General features: G+C 56.1%; 1 long non-coding RNA gene across 2 annotated transcripts; it reads left to right on the top strand.

Moving 5' to 3' along the window:
- LOC113223069 lies at positions 1-5,096 on the top strand. Of its 2 annotated transcripts, none has more exons than XR_003308599.2 (3): positions 1-62; positions 1,054-1,197; positions 4,916-5,070. It is a non-coding gene; the product is annotated as an uncharacterized LOC113223069 (long non-coding RNA). The 2 variants fall into 2 exon arrangements; XR_003308600.2 differs by lacking the exon at positions 1-62 and adding an exon at positions 230-850 and having other exon boundaries at positions 4,916-5,096.
- Positions 5,097-5,756: the final 660 nt, after the last annotated feature.

Here is a 5,756-nt window from a genome sequence, read left to right as displayed (position 1 = left end):
TGCGCGCCAGGTGGCCACGGCCTTCGATCTGTCCCGCTTCTCCTCCGCCTGCGACGTGGGAGGTGGGTAGCCCCCCCGCCAGGGCTCTCCTTCCTTTTGTGGATTAAGCCGCAGGCATCTTCCCTGCTCAGGACAGCTGCAAACTGCCTTCTTCCACGGACAAACCTGACAACGACCTGAACTGGGCCAGGCTGAGTCCCAGATGGTGGGTGGATATTCCCACGTTCCAGGGGTGCCTTAACGTCCCCCTAGAGACTCGGGGGCCCTCTCTGTTGGCTGAGGAGCTGAGGCAGAGCACCTTGGAGCTGCTGGATTTCCCTCAGCAAGTCTGATTATATCCTGACTCACCCTCCACCCCACCCCAGCCCTGGACAGTGGGTGGAGCAGTACACACGTTCCCAAGGGGTGCTGGGGGATCAGCAGCCTGGGATGATTCTCACACCATCAGCTTACATTTCCCCAACCTCGGAATGCCTCTCCTCCTTGTGGCCCAGAGTGGCTGCTGTAGCACCGGCCATTGTGTCTATATCCCCACGGCAGGAAGGAGAAGGGAGGAGTACAGCCTACAGCCCTGGGCTGGAAGGATTTCCCTGCAGGTCTGTGCCCCCACACGTGGCCCAGAGTGGCTGCTGTTGCACCACCCATCATGTATACATCCCCACGGCAGGAAGGAGAAGGGAGGAGTACAGCCTATAGCCCTGGGCTGGAAGGATTTCCCTGCAGGTCCGTGCCCCCACACGTGGCCCAGAGTGGCTGCTGTTGCACCACCCATCATGTATACATCCCCACGGCAGGAAGGAGAAGGGAGGAGTACAGCCTATAGCCCTGGGCTGGAAGGATTTCCCTGCAGGTCTGTGCCCCCACACTCAGCTGCTTGCACAGTCTTGTCTGGGATACCAGCGAACTCCCTACCGCTGGCTTTCCCTCCCAGCATGGGTGTCAATGCCACGCCCTCGAACATGACTTCTGCCCCGGTTGAGCTTTGGAGAGTCGTCAGGGTTCCGTAGGCACCAGGACGAAGCAGCTGCAGAGTGTGCATTTGCTTCCCCGCAGGCTGCACAGGCGCACTGGCCCGAGAGCTGGCCCGCGAGTACCCTCGTCTCCAGGTGACCGTGTTTGACCTCCCGGACATCGTCGAGCTGGCCGTCCACTTCCAGCCCGCCGGACCGCAGGCAGCGCAGATCCACTTCGCAGCAGGTGAGCCTCCCTCGCGTTTGCCCTGCCAACGTTCTCCAGGCTCCGTCATCTCTTTCCAGACAGGGTGCATGGCTGTGCGTGTGCCTGTGTTTCTGCATGGGCGTTTCCATGGTGGGTGTCTGTGTGCATACACGACTGTCTGCTGTGCTTGTGTGTGTGTGTGTCTGCATGTGTGTGTCGCATGCCCCTGAGCGTGTCTGTGCGTGAGAACGTGTGTGTGCCTGTGTCTGCATCCGCACGTGTGTGTGCACGTCTCTGGTGTGTGGATGCATATGTTTCTGTGAGGGTGTGTGTGTGTCTGTGTGGATATATGTGTGCATGTCTGTGTGTCTGCATCTGTGTGCATGTTGTGTGCCGACGGGTGTCTGTGTGTATATATGACTGCTGGGGTTGTGTGTGCATGTCTGTGTCTGCATCGGTGTGCATGGTGTGTCTGTGGGTGTCTGTGTGCATATGTGACTGCTGTGCTTGTGTGTCTGTGTCTCTATGTGTTGCTGTGTCTGTGTGTGGTATGTCCGTGTGTGTGTGTGCGTGAGACCGTCTGTGTGTCTGTGTCTGCGTGTGCGTGTGCGCCGTCCCTGTGGTGTGTGGTTGCATATGTTTCTGTGAGGGTATGTGTGTGCACCTGTGTGGATATATGTGTGCATGTCTGTGTGTGCGTCTCTGTGTGCCCGTCTGCATCTGCATCTGTGTGCATGCTGTGTGCCGGTGGGTATGTGTGTGCAGTCTGTGTGTGTGTCTGCATCCGTGTGCATGCTGCGTGCCGGTGGGTGTCTGTGTGCATATGTGACTGCTATGGTTGTGTGTGTGTCTCTGTGCATATGTGTGTGCATGTCTGTGTGTGCATGGTGTGTGTGGGTGTCTGTGTGCACATGTGACTGTCTCCTGTGCTTGTGTGTGTGTCTGTGTCTCTGTGTGTGCATGTCTGTGTGTGGTATGTCCCTGTGTCTGAGACTGTGTGTGTCTGTCTCCGTGTGCATGTGTGTGTGCATGTCTCCGTCTGTGTGCATGGTGTGTGTGGGTGTCTCTGTGCATGTGTCTGCGTGTGTGTGCCTGTCTATTGGTGTATCTGTGTCTCTCTGTGCCCATCTGTGCAGGTGTCTGTGTCCGTGTGTGTGCCTGTCTGTTGGTGTATGTGTGTGTCCGTGTGTCTGTGTGCCCATCTGCGCATGTGTCTGCGTCCGTGTGCGTCTGTGTGCCTGTCTGTTGGTGTATCTCTGTCTCTCTGTGCCCATCTGTGCATGTGTCTGCGTCTGAGTTTGTCTCTGTGGGCCTGTCAGTGTATCTCTGTATGTCCGTGCGTGTGTCTGTGTGTGCACGTCTTTCTGGTGTGTGCTTGCATGTGTGCCTTTGTGTCTGCATGTCTGTACGTCTGTGCATTTGGATGGGTGTATGTGTGCGTACCTGTGTGCCTGTGTCCGTGGTTATGCCTGTGCATATGTGTGTGTGGGTCCACAGAGACACGAGGGCATCTCCAAACAGGTGGATGAGGCTGGGTGCGGTGGCTCACACCTGTCACCCCAGCACTTTGGCAGGCCGAGGCGGGTGGATCACCTGAGGTCAGGAGTTCAAGACCAGCCTGGCCAACATGGTGAAACCCCGTCTCTACTAATAATACAAAAATCAGCCGGGCGAGGTGGTGGGCGCCTGTAGTCCCAGCTACTTGGGAGGCTGAGGCAGCAGAATCACTTGAACCCAGGAGGGAGGCGGAGGTTGCAGTGGGCCAAGATCGCACCACTGCACTCCAGCCTGGGCGACAAAAGCGAAACTCCACCTCAAACAAAAAAGACAATGATAATAATAATGATTTAAAAAAAATAAACAGGTGGAGGGTTGTGTGACGTTATCATCAGTGCAAGTAGTCGAGATGGGAGGGGAGTGGAGATGGGGCACAGCTGAAATCCATGGGTAGGTACCCACGGCGCTGAGGCCACAGAAGGAACCGGCCCAGGAGCTGTCACAGGGCGGCCTTAGGTTAGACTTGAAGGAGAACTTCCACGTGGCAGGTGCTGAGGCCAGGATGGATTCACAGGAGACGCCTTGGCCAGGCGCGGTGGCTCACGCCTGGAATCCTAGCACTTTGTGAGGCCAAGGTGAGCAGATCACAAGGTCAGGAGATCGAGACCATCCTAGCTAAGATGGTGAAACACCATCTCTCATAAGAATACAAAAAATTAGCCGAGCACGGTGGCACATGCCTATAATCCCAGCTACTCGGGAGGCTGAGGCAGGATGAACCTGGGAGGCGGAGGTTACGGTGAGCCGAGACCGCGCGACTGCACTCCAGCCTGGGCGACAGAGCAAAACTCCATCTCAAAAAAATAAGGCCAGGCACAGTGGCTCACGCCTGTAATCCCAGCACTTTGGGAACCCAAGGCAGGTGGATCACGAGGTCAGGAGATGGAGTCCATCCTAGCTAATACGGTGAAACCCCGTCTCTACTAAAAATACAAAAAAAACTAGCCAGGCGTGGTGGCGGGCGCCCGTAATCGAGGTTGCAGTGAGCCCAGATCGCACCACTGCACTCCAGCCTGGGCAAGAGAGCCAAACTCCATCTCAAAAAAAAAAAAAAACGAGACATTCAGTACCATCGCACAGCGGCCAGGCCTGCAGGCACAGGTGCTGGGGACCTCCATGCCCCTGCCCTCGAGGTTTCTGGAAACTTTCTCTTTTTTGTTCTAAGACGGAGTCTCGCTGTGTCGCCCAGGCTGGCGTGCAGTGGTGTGATCACGACTCACTGCAAGCTCCGCCTCCCGGGTTCACGCCATTCTCCTGCCTCAGCCTCCCCAGTAGCTGGGACTACAGGCGCCCGCCACCTCGCCCGGCTGGTTTTTTGTAATTTTGGTGGAGACGGGGTTTCACCATGTTGGCCAGGCTGGTCTCGATCTCCTGATCTCAGGTGATCCGCCTGCCTTGGCCTCCCAAAGTGCTGGGATGACACCCCGTCCGTCCGGAAATGCTAAAGTTTAACATCATGAGCCCTGAAAGAGCACCTTCTCCTCACAGCTCGGGGAAAACAGCCCAGACTTCCCACCACACACCCTCCCACCCCTTCTTTCCCCTCATGCAACTCACAACTTGCTTACTTGCTTGGCTGTGGTTCATATTTGCTGAACACAGCAGGGTTAGCCATCAGTCAATACAAACGCTTCTGTGACCATTCGCAGGTGCACACCAGCACACGGTAGGTACGAGGTTTCTGGAAACTTTCTTTTTTTTTTTTTTGAGACGGAGTCTCGCTCCGTCGCCCAGGCTGGAGTGCAGTGGCCGGATCTCAGCTCACTGCAACCTCCGCCTCCCGGGTTCAAGCGATTCTCCTGCCTCAGCCTCCCAAGTAGCTGGGATTACAGGCACCCGCTACCCCTGTCCAGCTAATTTGTATTTTTAGCAGAGCTACGGCTTCGCCATGTTGCTCAGGCTGGTCTCGAACTCCTGAGCTCAATCTGCCTACCTCAGGCTCCGAAACTGGTGAGATTACAGGCGTGAGCCACCGTGCCCAGCCTTTTCTCAGCCGGAGTCTAACCGCACGCCCGTGGCATCGCTAACCAGCTCCTCTGATCAAGTCCCCATGGGGATATACTCAGGAAGACCCTTTCCCGCCCACACCCCTCTCTTCTCCATCCCTGATTTACGATGTGGGTGGCCGTCCGAGGATCTGTCCGGGGAGGACTGCTTCTGCCATACCTGACGGACGTGTCGCCTTTTGTCTTTAAACCAGGTGACTTTTTCAGGGACCCCCTCCCCAGCGCTGAGCTGTATGTCCTGTGCCGGATCCTGCACAACTGGTCAGACGACAAAGTGCACAAGTTACTCAGCAAGGTCGCCGAGAGCTGCAAGCCAGGTGAGAGCCCGTCGTCACGTTCACTTTTTTTGTTAAGACGTAGAGTTTTGGGTTCAAGTTTTACCAGGAGGCCGGGCGCGGTGGCTCACACCTGTCATCCCAGCACTTTGGGAGGCTGAGGCAGGCGGATCACCTGAGGTCAGGAGTTCAAGACCCGCCTGGCCAACATGGTGAAACCCCGTCTCTACTAAAAATACAAAACTTGGCCAGGTGTGGCGGCAGGTGCCTGTAATCCCAGCACTTTGGGAGGCTGAGGCAGGTGGATCACCTGAGGTCAGGAGTTCAAGACCCGCCTGGCCAACATGGTGAAATCTCATCTCTACTAAAAATACAAAACTTAGCCAGGTGTGGCGGCAGGTGCCTGTCATCCCGGGTCCTTGGGAGGCTGAGGCAGGAGAATCACTTGAACCTGGGAGGCGGAGATTGCAGTGAGCCGAGATTGCACCATTGCACTCCAGCCTGGATGACAGAGTGAGATTCTGTATCAAAAACAGAACAGCAAAAAAAGAACTGGCTTATGTGATTTTTGGAAGTTGGCAAGTCCAGTGTCTGGGTGACAGGCCCGCAACACTGTGGAGGATAAATCCGCTGTATTTAACGTTGGCCAATATGGCCAGGTGCAGTGACTCACACCTATCATGCCCGCACTTAAGGAGGCCAAGGTGGGCAGATCACCCGAGGTCGGGGGTTTGAGACCAGCCTGGCCAACATGGTGAAA

Source organism: Piliocolobus tephrosceles, unplaced genomic scaffold (genome assembly GCF_002776525.5).
Source record: "Piliocolobus tephrosceles isolate RC106 unplaced genomic scaffold, ASM277652v3 unscaffolded_38389, whole genome shotgun sequence".
In the NCBI taxonomy this organism is placed as follows: Eukaryota; Metazoa; Chordata; class Mammalia; order Primates; family Cercopithecidae; genus Piliocolobus; species Piliocolobus tephrosceles.
Note: the sequence above shows the minus strand (reverse complement) of the source record. Positions and strands in the feature narration are given on the sequence as shown.